Consider the following 13979-nt stretch of genomic DNA (forward strand, 5'->3'; position numbering starts at 1 on the left):
CATAGTTGAGGTATACCTATGATGAAAATTACAGGCCTCTCTTATCTTCTTAAGAGGGAGAACTTGCACAATTGATGGCTGACTAAATACTTTTTTGCCCCACTGTAGTTTGGGATGTTCCTAATTGGTCTGATGTATCTGACATTCAATATTCAAACTATATACACATATAAAGATATGTTTGGTTCGTATAATTGTGTATGTGTATTCTCATTTTCTCAAAAAACATAATTTATGTAAGAACTTACCTGATAAATTAATTTCTTTCATATTAGCAAGAGTCCATGAGCTAGTGACGTATGGGATATACATTCCTACCAGGAGGGGCAAAGTTTCCCAAACCTCAAAATGCCTATAAATACACCCCTCACCACACCCACAAATCAGTTTAACGCATAGCCAAGAAGTGGGGTGATAAGAAAAAAGTGCGAAAGCATAAAAAATAAGGAATTGGAATAATTGTGCTTTATACAAAAAAATCATAACCACCATAAAAAAGGGTGGGTCTCATGGACTCTTGCTAATATGAAAGAAATGAATTTATCAGGTAAGTTCTTACATAAATTATGTTTTCTTTCATGTAATTAGCAAGAGTCCATGAGCTAGTGACGTATGGGATAATGACTACCCAAGATGTGGATCTTCCACGCAAGAGTCACTAGAGAGGGAGGGATAAAATAAAGACAGCCAATTCCGCTGAAAATAATCCACACCCAAAATAAAGTTTAAATCTTAAAATGAAAAAAACTGAAATTATAAGCAGAAGAATCAAACTGAAACAGCTGCCTGAAGTACTTTTCTACCAAAAACTGCTTCAGAAGAAGAAAACACATCAAAATGGTAGAATTTAGTAAAAGTATGCAAAGAAGACCAAGTTGCTTCTTTGCAAATCTGATCAACCGAAGCTTCATTCCTAAACGCCCAGGAAGTAGAAACTGACCTAGTAGAATGAGCTGTAATCCTTTGAGGCGGAGTTTTACCCGACTCGACATAAGCATGATGAATTAAAGATTTCAACCAAGATGCCAAAGAAATGGCAGAGGCCTTCTGACCTTTCCTAGAACCGGAAAAGATAACAAATAGACTAGAAGTCTTTCGGAAATTCTTAGTAGCTTCAACATAATATTTCAAAGCTCTAACTACATCCAAAGAATGCAAAGATTTCTCCTTAGAATTCTTAGGATTAGGACATAATGAAGGAACCACAATTTCTCTACTAATGTTGTTAGAATTCACAACCTTAGGTAAAAATTTAAAAGAAGTTCGCAACACCGCCTTATCCTGATGAAAAATCAGAAAAGGAGACTCACAAGAAAGAGCAGATAATTCAGAAACTCTTCTGGCAGAAGAGATGGCCAAAAGGAACAAAACTTTCCAAGAAAGTAATTTAATGTCCAATAAATGCATAGGTTCAAACGGAGGAGCTTGAAGAGCCCCCAGAACCAAATTCAAACTCCAAGGAGGAGAAATTGACTTAATGACAGGTTTTATACGAACCAAAGCTTGTACAAAACAAAGAATATCAGGAAGATTAGCAATCTTTCTGTGAAAAAGAACAGAAAGAGCAGAGATTTGTCCTTTCAAGGAACTTGCAGACAAACCTTTATCCAAACCATCCTGAAGAAACTGTAAAATTCTCGGAATTCTAAAAGAATGCCAGGAAAAATGATGAGAAAGACACCAAGAAATATAAGTCTTCCAGACTCTATAATATATCTCCCTAGATACGGATTTACGAGCCTGTAACATAGTATTAATCACAGAGTCAGAGAAACCTCTTTGACTAAGAATCAAGCGTTCAATCTCCATACCTTTAAATTTAAGGATTTGAGATCCTGATGGAAAAAAGGATCTTGCGACAGAAGGTCTGGTCTTAACGGAAGAGTCCACGGTTGGCAAGAGGCCATCCGGACAAGATCCGCATACCAAAACCTGTGAGGCCATGCTGGAGCCACCAGCAGAACAAACGAGCATTCCTTCAGAATCTTGGAGATTACTCTTGGAAGAAGAACTAGAGGCGGAAAGATATAGGCAGGATGATACTTCCAGGGAAGTGACAATGCATCCACTGCTTCCGCTTGAGGATCCCTGGATCTGGACAGATACCTGGGAAGTTTCTTGTTTAGATGAGAGGCCATCAGATCTATTTCTGGAAGTCCCCAGATTTGAACAATCTGAAGAAATACCTCTGGGTGAAGAGACCATTCGCCCGGATGTAACGTTTGGCGACTGAGATAATCCGCTTCACAATTGTCTATACCTGAGATATGAACCGCAGAAACTAGACAGGAGCTGGATTCCGCCCATACCAGTATTCGAGATACTTCTTTCATAGCCAGAGGACTGTGAGTCCCTCCTTGATGATTGATGTATGCCACAGTTGTGACATTGTCTGTGTGAAAACAAATGAACGATTCTCTCTTTAGAAGAGGCCATGACTGAAGAGCTCTGAAAATTGCACGGAGTTCCAAAATATTGATTGGTAATCTCACCTCCTGAGATTCCCAAACCCCTTGTGCTGTCAGAGATCCCCAAACAGCTCCCCAACCTGTCAGACTTGCATCTGTTGAAATTACAGTCCAGGTCGGAAGAACAAAAGAAGCCCCCTGAACTAAACGATGGTGATCTGTCCACCACGTCAGAGAGTGTCGTACAATCGGTTTTAAAGATATTAATTGAGATATCTTTGTGTAATCCCTGCACCACTGGTTCAGCATACAGAGCTGAAGAGGTCGCATGTGAAAACGAGCAAAGGGGATCGCGCCCGATGCAGCAGTCATAAGACCTAGAATTTCCATGCATAAGGCTACCGAAGGGAATGATTGTGATTGAAGGTTTCAACAAGCTGAGATCAATTTTAGACGTCTCTTGTCCGTCAGAGACAGAGTCATGGACGCTGAATCTATCTGGAAACCTAAAAAGGTTACCCTTGTCTGAGGAATCAATGAACTTTTCGGTAAATTGATCCTCCAACCATGATCTTGAAGAAACAACACAAGTCGATTCGTATGAGATTCTGCTAAATGTGAAGACTGAGCAAGTACCAAGATATCGTCCAAATAAGGAAATACTACAATACCCTGTTTTCTGATTACAGACAGAAGGGCACCGAGAACCTTTGTAAAAATTCTTGGAGCTGTTGCTAGGCCAAACGGCAGAGCCACAAACTGGTAATGCTTGTCTAGGAAAGAGAATCTCAGAAACTGAAAGTGATCTGGATGAATCGGAATATGCAGATATGCATCCTGTAAATCTATTGTGGACATATAATGCCCTTGCTGAACAAAAGGCAGGATAGTCCTTATAGTTACCATCTTGAATGTTGGTATCCTTACATAACGATTCAATATTTTTAGATCCAGAACTGGTCTGAAGGAATTCTCCTTCTTTGGTACAATGAAGAGATTTGAATAAAACCCCAGCCCCTGTTCCAGAACTGGAACTGGCATAATTACTCCAGCCAACTCTAGATCTGAAACACATTTCAGAAATGCTTGAGCCTTCGCTGGATTTACTGGGACATGGGAAAGAAAAAATCTCTTTGCAGGAGGCCTTATTTTGAAGCCAATTCTGTACCCTTCTGAAACAATGTTTTGAATCCAAAGATTGTGAATTGATTTGATCCAAATTTCTTTGAAAAATCGTAATCTGCCCCCTACCAGCTGGGCTGGAATGAGGGCCGCACCTTCATGTGGACTTGGGAGCTGACTTTGGTTTTCTAAAAGGCTTGGATTTATTCCAGACTGGAGATGGTTTCCAAACTGACACCGCTCCTGTGGGTGAAGGATCAGGCTTTTGTTCCTTATTGTGACGAAAGGAACGAAAACGATTATTAGACCTAAATTTACCCTTAGATTTTTTATCCTGTGGTAAAAAAGTTCCTTTCCCTCCAGTAACAGTTGAGATAATAGAATCCAACTGAGAACCAAATAATTTATTACCCTGGAAAGAAAGGGAAAGCAAAGTTGACTTAGAAGACATATCAGCATTCCAAGTTTTAAGCCATAAAGCTCTTCTAGCTAAAATAGCTAGAGACATATATCTGACATCAACTCTAATGATATCAAAGATGGCATCACAAATAAAGTTATTAGCATGTTGAAGAAGATTAACAATGCTAAGAGAATTATGATCTGTTACTTGTTGCGCTAAAGCTTCTAACCAAAAAGTTGAAGCTGCAGCAACATCCGCTAAAGATATAGCAGGTCTAAGAAGATTACCTGAACATAAGTAAGCTTTTCTTAGAAAAGATTCAATCTTTCTATCTAAAGGATCCTTGAAGGAAGTACTATCTGCCGTAGGATTAGTAGTACGTTTAGCAAGAGTAGAGACAGCCCCATCAACCTTAGGGATTTTGTCCCAAAATTCTAATCTGTCAGATGGCACAGGATATAATTGCTTAAAACGTTTAGAAGGAGTAAAAGAATTACCCAAATTATTCCATTCCCTGGAGATTACTTCAGAAATCGCATCAGGGACAGGAAAAACTTCTGGAATAACTACAGGAGATTTAAAAACCTTATTTAAACGTTTAGATTTAGTATCAAGAGAACCAGAATCCTCTATTTCTAATGCAATTAAGACCTCTTTAAGTAAAGAACGAATAAATTCCATTTTGAATAAATATGAGGATTTATCAGCATCAACCTCTGAAACAGAATCCTCTGAACCAGAGGAACCACTATTAGAATCAGAATGATGATGTTCATTTAAAAATTCATCTGAAAAATGAGAAGTTTTAAAAGACCTTTTACGTTTACTAGAAGGGGGAATAACAGACATAGCCTTCTTAATGGATTTAGAAACAAAATCTCTTATGTTAACAGGAACACTCTGAGTATTAGATGTTGACGGAACCGCAACAGGTAATGTAACATTACTAAAGGAAATATTATCTGCATTAACAAGTTTGTCATGACATTCATTACAAACAACAGCTGGAGGAACAGATACCACAAGTTTACAACAGATACACTTAACTTTGGTAGATCCAGCACCAGGCAGCGTTTTTCCAGAAGTATCTTCTGACTCAGTGTCAATCTGGGACATCTTGCAATATGTAATAGAAAAAACAACATATAAAGCAAAATTGATCAAATTCCTTAAATGACAGTTTCAGGAATGGGAAAAAATGCCAGTGAACAAGCTTCTAGCAACCAGAAGCAATAAATAATGAGACTTAAATAATGTGGAGACAAAAATGGCGCCCATATTTTTTAGCGCCAAAAAAGACGCCCACATTATTTGGCGCCTAAATGCTTTTGGCGCCAAAAATGACGCCATATCCGGAACGCCGACACTTTTGGCGCAAAAAAACGTCAAAAATGACGCAACTTCCGGCGACACGTATGACGCCGGAAACAGAAAAAAAAATTTGCGCCAAAAAAGTCCGCGCCAAGAATGACGCAATAAAATGAAGCATTTTCAGCCCCCGCGAGCCTAACAGCCCACAGGGAAAAAAAGTCAAATTTTAAGGTAAGAAAAAAATTGATTTATTCAAATACATTATCCCAAATATGAAACTGACTGTCTGAAATAAGGAACGTTGAACATCCTGAGTCAAGGCAAATAAATGTTTGAATACATATATTTAGAACTTTATATAAAAGTGCCCAACCATAGCTTAGAGTGTCACAGAAAATAAGACTTACTTACCCCAGGACACTCATCTACATGTAGTAGAAAGCCAAACCAGTACTGAAACGAGAATCAGCAGAGGTAATGGTATATATAAGAGTATATCGTCGATCTGAAAAGGGAGGTAAGAGATGAATCTCTACGACCGATAACAGAGAACCTATGAAATAGACCCCGTAGAAGGAGATCATTGAATTCAAATAGGCAATACTCTCCTCACATCCCTCTGACATTCACTGCACGCTGAGAGGAAAACCGGGCTCCAACCTGCTGCGGAGCGCATATCAACGTAGAATCTAACACAAACTTACTTCACCACCTCCATAGGAGGCAAAGTTTGTAAAACTGATTTGTGGGTGTGGTGAGGGGTGTATTTATAGGCATTTTGAGGTATGGGAAACTTTGCCCCTCCTGGTAGGAATGTATATCCCATACGTCACTAGCTCATGGACTCTTGCTAATTACATGAAAGAAAGGATATTTATTTGCCGAGTACACAATATGATTTTATTTTAGAAAGCATCCTTTTTATTTTACAGCACAATTATTTTATTTACCAAGATAGGTTTTATTTACAGACTAAAGGAACGGCCATGGGGACCAGGTTTGCCCCTAGTTTTGCTAACCTATTTATGGGTTTTTTTGAAGAAAAATACATCTACACAGCGGACTTTGGGGCGAACCTGGTCTTCTATGGCCGTTACATAGATGATTTGATTTTTTTATGGGAGGGAGACCTAACCCTGGCAAACAATTTCATAGAACATTTGAACCGTAATGATATGGGCCTTGAATTCACGGCAAACATTCAAACACAAAATATTGAATACTTAGATCTCATTTTAAGCTTGGATGAACATAATATCATTTCCAAGACTTACTTCAAAGATGTTGATAGCAATAGTTTTCTAAATTATCACAGCAATCACCACAGGAATTGGATACATAATGTACCGTACAGCCAATTCCGAAGGATGAGACGAAATTGTAGTGATTACAATACCTTTTTAGAACAGAGTCAAATACTATACAACAGGTTCATTGAAAAAGAATATCCCCCCCACCTACTTGATAGGGCATTAGCGAGAGCAAAAAAATATTAACAGAGAAGATATTCTACTAGATAATAAAACTACCAATACAGAAATCCCCTTTGGAGAAAAAGAAACCATTTTTATAGCACAATATAATTCTGATTTCCATAAAATACAACACATAATAAAAAAAAACATTGGTATATAATACAAAGAGATCCAATTCTAAAACATCTAGTAAAGGACACACCAATAATTATTTACAGGAGAGCGCCAACACTTAGAAATCAGCTAGCTCCCAGTAAGAAAGTGAAACATAAATCTTCTAACAGAACACTGCAAAATCTAACCCGCAATAAAGGGTTATTTGGTATTCACGGGATATATAAATGTGGAAAAACAGGATGCGGATCATGCAAAATTATAATATCAGGCACCAAAAATTTCAGATCCACAGTCACAGGGGAGACTTTTCAAATTCCCATTTTTTTCAATTGCAACTCTTCATTCACAGTTTACCTCATGGAGTGTATATGCGGCCTCCAATATGTAGGCCGCACCTCCAGAAAATTGAGGAATAGATGGGGTGAACATCATCGCAACTGCAAAAATTCCAAAAAAAATAAAATTAAACATAGTATACCTAATCATTGCCTAACTAAACACAATGGAATCCCATATATTTTCAACTATGTTCCTATTGACTTTGTTCCTAAAAGTTCAGATTACAATAGGCTTAACAGACTCAGACAGCGTGAGACATACTGGATCTATCGATTAAAAACGCTACATCCATTTGGGCTCAATGCCAATCTGGATTTGAATGAATGCAACAACCGGGAAGCGCTCAAACATTCAAACACTGGTTGTGAGTAAAGTCCCCGACGATCAGTGCACTTCACGTAGTCAGACACACCCCCGTGACGTAGTGGTGACGTATTCACAGAATACTCAGCTGTCCTGGTGCGGAGAAAAGAGCGCTTCCATCCACGCTCAATTAATAGAACAACACCAACAATCAGCGCACCCAGTAAAGCTGAGAAAAACAAACGATGGTAAGCAGTGGAATACCTGTTTATTGTTTAGCTCAAACAAATGCTCAATATGATAGGTAAATGTCCATACATAGCCAAAACAGGTAGAAAAGGCTTAAGTGGTAAATGACAGGCAAAATAAAGCAGGAAAAATTAGGTCAGACGCGTTTCCTATGTCATAAACATATTTTTCCTGACGCGTTTCCTATGTCATAAACATATTTTTCCTCAGTGACCATACTTAATACCCACAACACACTGCTTTATAAACCCTTTAGCCGGACACTCCCAATAAATGGCTGTCCAATCAAAAGCCAATCCGTTACAAAAGCAGTGTGCAGAGGGCAAAGTGAAGGGGGAAAAAGGAAAAGAAAAAAGGAGAAATTAAAAAACAAAATGTTTAATATACATTAACTGACCAAGTTAAACACGTAAGTAATCACATAAGTGAACTAACATCACTATATACAAATTCAATTATACTTGACCAGTGTAAAAAAATATTTAATTAGGAATATATCGAATATATGCAATAATGCTGTGGATGTAAAGAGACATTGTTTTAAAAAAACAATGCAAAAAGAGGAAAGAAATGGTGACTTATTGATCTACATATAACTTCACATCCCATTCTGAATTTAACCCATCTGGCATTCTAGTATCCAACTGAAAAATCCAATAAACTTCTCTTTTACTGAGAGTTATACCTCTATTACCACCCCTTGGGTGCCTTGGAATCAGTTGGATCGCTTGGAATGTCAGCAGGGAGCTGTCAGAATTGTGATGTTGTTTGAAATGCAGGGAGATGGGAGTTGTGGACTCAGAATCTTCAATTGAACGTAAGTGCTCAAGAAAACGATCTTTAAGAGCACGTGTCGTTTGTCCTACATACTGCCTGAAACAGCCCCTGCAGGTCAAAAGATATATGACGTAGCAAGAGTTGCAAGTCATATGCTCCCGAATTTCAAAGTGTTTTTGATTCTTGGTAGATACAAAATCTGTACCAAAAGAAGCATAGGAGCAGGATTTACATTTTCTGCTCCCACACTTAAAGAATCCTGGCTTAATAGAAAGCCAATTTTTGTTAGACTGTGTCCGTGGCAGCATTGAGGGTGACAGTAAGTTACCCAAAGTATGAGCTTTGCGTGATACAAAGCAAATACCTTGCTTAATAATGCCTGCCAGACTGTCGTCAGTAGCCAAAATTGGAAGAGCCTTACGTATAATGTTGCAAATTCGACCATATTCAACACTATAAGAAGTGATGAATTTTGGTTTGTTAAATTTATCAACATCCTTGTTTCCACTAGACAGAAAGAGATCCTTTCTATCTAGAAGATCAACTTCACTCTTAATAGTATCAAGAGCTTGCCTTGAATACCCTCTATGGACCAATCTGTCAGTTAAATCATTACAATGTTTTGAGTAACTCTGATTAGTGGTACAGTTACGTTTTACCCTAATGTATTGACTTTTAGGGATAGATGAAAAGGTATGTCTAGGATGACATGATCTAGCATTTAGAATAGTGTTTCCAGCTGTCACTACCTTCTAACGCATAATTTTTTTATGTTTGAGGGGGAATTCTATCTCCAGAGACGTGGGACAGCAATGGGGGCTAAGTTTGCCCCCTCCTATGCCAACCTCTACCTGGGTTGGTGGGAGCTGTCCCACGTCTATGGTGATGGGAACCCATACAGAGAGTACATACAATTTTACGGTCGCTACATCGACGATATTTTGTTGATTTGGAAGGGTCCGGGGAACCTTCTTGAACCGTTTTTGAACTATTTACAAGACAATTCTTTAAATCTCAAATTTACCATGGAGCACAGTAAAACCTCAATTCCATTTTTGGATATTGAGTTACATCCCAATAGAGAAAGTTCATGTATAGAGATTGAATTGTTTCGCAAAGTGACAGCTTAATAATTATAACATAGAATTATAAGAAATAAATTCATAACCATTATTTGTTATTTTTAACGCTGTATAGCATAATGTCAGAATGTGTGTATTTTATATAAGATAATGGCATAATCATTGAGACCAAGGTAAAATTTGGGCACATTTTATATTGAGATTACATTGGAATATACTGTAGATGTATTATACATGGAGCCCTTTTTAATATAGTTTATGATAGAAGAAATAGAATAAATAATAATTATTGAAATAATCAACGAGAATTAGTCACGCAAGACAGTATAATTAAATGAAATAAGATCGAAATAAAATTCAAATTTGTAACGGATGTATATTAGCATTGTTATGATACAATACAAAGTTGAGTATAATAGCATGATTTCCAATGTGGTCTGAAATAAACGTGCTCATTGAGAATAACATATCCGCCCTCCTTAAGGGTATGTGAGGCTTTAGATGTTGTGATTGGTTAGAAGAGGTACATAAGCAGCAGGAATATCATACTGTGTATTTAAGCCTGATGAAACGACCTTGCATGGTCGAGAAACGCGTTGCTGATTTTAAAACATTTTAAATAAATTGTTTTTAGTGTACCTTGTTTGGAGTGGGTTTTACTTTCACTCTAGTACTGTTACAAATCAACATCTTGAAATCGCAGTGTATGGGACACCTGGTTTGTCTATACTGTGATCCTACTATTTTTTGAACCGGACGTCTGCAAGGAAGGTGTGTGAGCCCAAAGAACCGGTGATTGGCTACAGCATTCACGTGACTGCGGGAGTTTGGTGCATGCCATTGGTTGGTCTTCCGGGCGACGGTTGAGGTCCCGGTCTGTCTCACTAGGCACGTTTTGGTGCCGTTTCGTTTGTAAGTATTCCATCTATATGTTACTTGAGCGTGTCTGCAGATTGTAACAATATTACCCTATGTTTGGCGCCTTCTTACTTTCAATCTAGATTCGCTCATCGTAGTACAAACAATTGGAAGAGCTGCCGTCTTTTGGAATTGATTGGACTGTTCATTTGATATTATTTGTTATAACCTTCCGTGAGCGCACCTCTACAGGGAGTCCTAAGAAACCCTGAAACCTTTTGGGAGTGTCCGGCTAAAGGGTTTATAAAGCAGTGTGTTGTGGGTATTAAGTATGGTCACTGAGGAAAAATATGTTTATGACATAGGAAACGCGTCAGGAAAAATATGTTTATGACATAGGAAACGCGTCTGACCTAATTTTTCCTGCTTTATTTTGCCTGTCATTTACCACTTAAGCCTTTTCTACCTGTTTTGGCTATGTATGGACATTTACCTATCATATTGAGCATTTGTTTGAGCTAAACAATAAACAGGTATTCCACTGCTTACCATCGTTTGTTTTTCTCAGCTTTACTGGGTGCGCTGATTGTTGGTGTCAATCTGGATTTGGCAGCCTTCAATTGATAGATCCCATATCGTGAATATTTCTTTTTCTTTTTCTATTATGGACAAATTGTATAAGTCCCTATCAAATAATTATTTACACCATTTTTTAACCACCATGGATATGTGAACACACACTATTATTAAATACACATACACAATTATACGAACCATACATATCTTTATATGTGTATATAGTTTGAATATTGAATGTCAGATACATCAGACCAATTAGGAACATCCCAAACTATATCCACACTATTTATCTTTCATCTCATATAACATTGGAGATATACATCTGTGACTTTTACTTATTATTCTAACAAAGCCATTTTTTTCGATCTATATAGACTTTGTCTATTAGATTTAATTTTATGAGATTAAATATCACGATTAATAGTAAGACGTTAACACTATGATAGTCACTTATATAGATTTTTTTTCCCATTTTTTCAATTATATTAAACTCTTTTCAGACCAAACATCACGATCAACAATATGATCCAAACACTATGAGAACCAATTCAATAATATGATCCAAACATTATGAGAATCAATTTACAATATCACCGCTAATATTATATTTTTTCTGGCGTCAATATATATATATATATATACATCATCATATCCTCTAAATATCCTTATTACATAACCTATTTCTATACTATTAACATACCATTTATACATAATAACATTTTTCACTAACAATACAGATTTTTATTTACATAACCCATTTTTATCCTATTCACATACTAATTATACATAATAACATTTTTTCACTAACAATACAGAAATATTATGTTTCAGCTCTTGTTTAGACATTCATTACACATTCAAACACTGATTTTATATTCAAATTCGAAATAATAGAAAGATTATATTTTTTTTACATCTTACGATGTTAATAATCCCTGTTGTGTATACACGTTACAAATAATTCCACTGATGAGCAAGAAATCATTATTATTATTTCATTATATTTTTAAAAAAATTATTTTTTCACTTACATTCACACATTTTCGCTAGTTAAAAGCACTTTTACTATTTCATATACAGACACACTATTTAATACATTTAGGGTTAAATTTACCACTAGATTTCAATTGTCTCAAATAGGCTCTTATGCGTAAATGTATAGTGAAGAGAATCACTTTCACAATAGATAATCTTAGATGGTATATACAACTATTTAAATTATGGCAATAATATAACTAACGGAAAATTTAGTTTAGCCGTTCAGAGAGCAATCACTCAGGCAACACCACACAGACCAAATTATTATTAACTTTTTAAGAAAAATCTTTCATCAGCAGCCATACAAGCTGATAGACATATAGGACACTATCGGACTAGCAACAGACAGCACATTAGGTACAATCATTAGAGTATAGACCAATCATGCTGCAATAGGATAACCAATAAAATTATATGTCAGACAGTGACCAACTAAATAGGAATGCTAGTTTTAGTAGAACCCTGGGTAAAGGCAATATATTACTGAACAACAGTTTATAAATAACACAATCCGAACATAGAATTATTTTGACACTAATTGTTTATATATTCTGGTTCATTGCTGTAATCAAACAAACTCTATTTTTCTTATACAAGATCGAGTGGACAATTAGTGTGCTTCAAGTGAGTATGGAGTGAGATTATATGCATGTCAATATTCAGTGAGTATAGAGTGAGATTATATGTATCCCAATATTTATAATGAAAGAATTATTCTATACAATATATATCCTTATGTACATATATGTTCTTTTTAACTAGACATGTATCTACCAGATACCCAAAAAGAATTTATTCTATCATTAATTTCTTTTATTTTACACCATAATTATTTTATTTTTCAAGATGAATACTATCTTCAGGTTAGAGGAACGGCCATGGGTACCAGGTTCGCCCCTAGTTATGCCAATTTATACATGGGATCATTCGAACAACAGTATATATATGACCCAAACTTTGGGGCGAACCTGGTATACTATGGCCGTTTTATAGATGATTTGATTATCGTCTGGAAAGGCGACAAATTATCAGCAGAAAACTTTGTAAAGCATCTAAATAATAACAATAGAGGCTTAAAATTCACTAGTACAATAGATGATAGTGGTGTGGTTTTCTTGGACTTATTAATACGTTTCGAAAACAATAAAATTATTACCAGCACACACTTTAAGCAAGTTGACTGTAATAGTTACTTAGACTATAGGAGCAATCACCATCACCCATGGAAGATAAATGTACCCTACGGGCAGTTCAAACGAATCCGTAGAAATTGCAGTAACATAACGGATTATGAGTCCCAGAGCAAAATCCTCAAAAAAAGATTTAGAGAAAAAAGGTATCCAGAATATATCATTAATAGTGGATACGAAAGAGCTAAAAATGATGACAGAAATTTATATTTCTTAAAAAATTCTAATAGATCTCAAGAGAGCCGAGAAAATCAAGTCATGTTTATTACAGAATATAATTGCAATCATGATATGATCAAAAGAAGTATAGATAAACATTGGAAAATCCTTAAGAAGGACCCTATATTAGGTCAGTTACTTGATACAAAACCAACAGTAGTCTTTAAAAAGGCACCAAACCTAAAAAGGATTTTAGCACCCAGTAAAATTGTTAAAAATAAAATCAAAGTTATGCAAAATAAAAATAATGAAGAAAGACCGAATCAATTTGGAAATAAAAATATCAGTGAACGACTAAGAAAAGGGAGTTTTAAATGCAATAATAAGAAATGTAAGATGTGCAATCACATTACTCATAATGTAAACACATTTCAATCAAAGGTCACCTCGAAAACATATAGAATGAATAGTCGAATGACATGTGCATCTAACTATATAATCTACATGTTAACTTGTATTTGTGGATATCAATATATAGGTCGCACTTGCAGACGCCTAAGTGTAAGATG

The sequence above is a fragment of the Bombina bombina genome, chromosome 4 (genome assembly GCF_027579735.1).
Source record: "Bombina bombina isolate aBomBom1 chromosome 4, aBomBom1.pri, whole genome shotgun sequence".
NCBI lineage: Eukaryota > Metazoa > Chordata > Amphibia > Anura > Bombinatoridae > Bombina > Bombina bombina.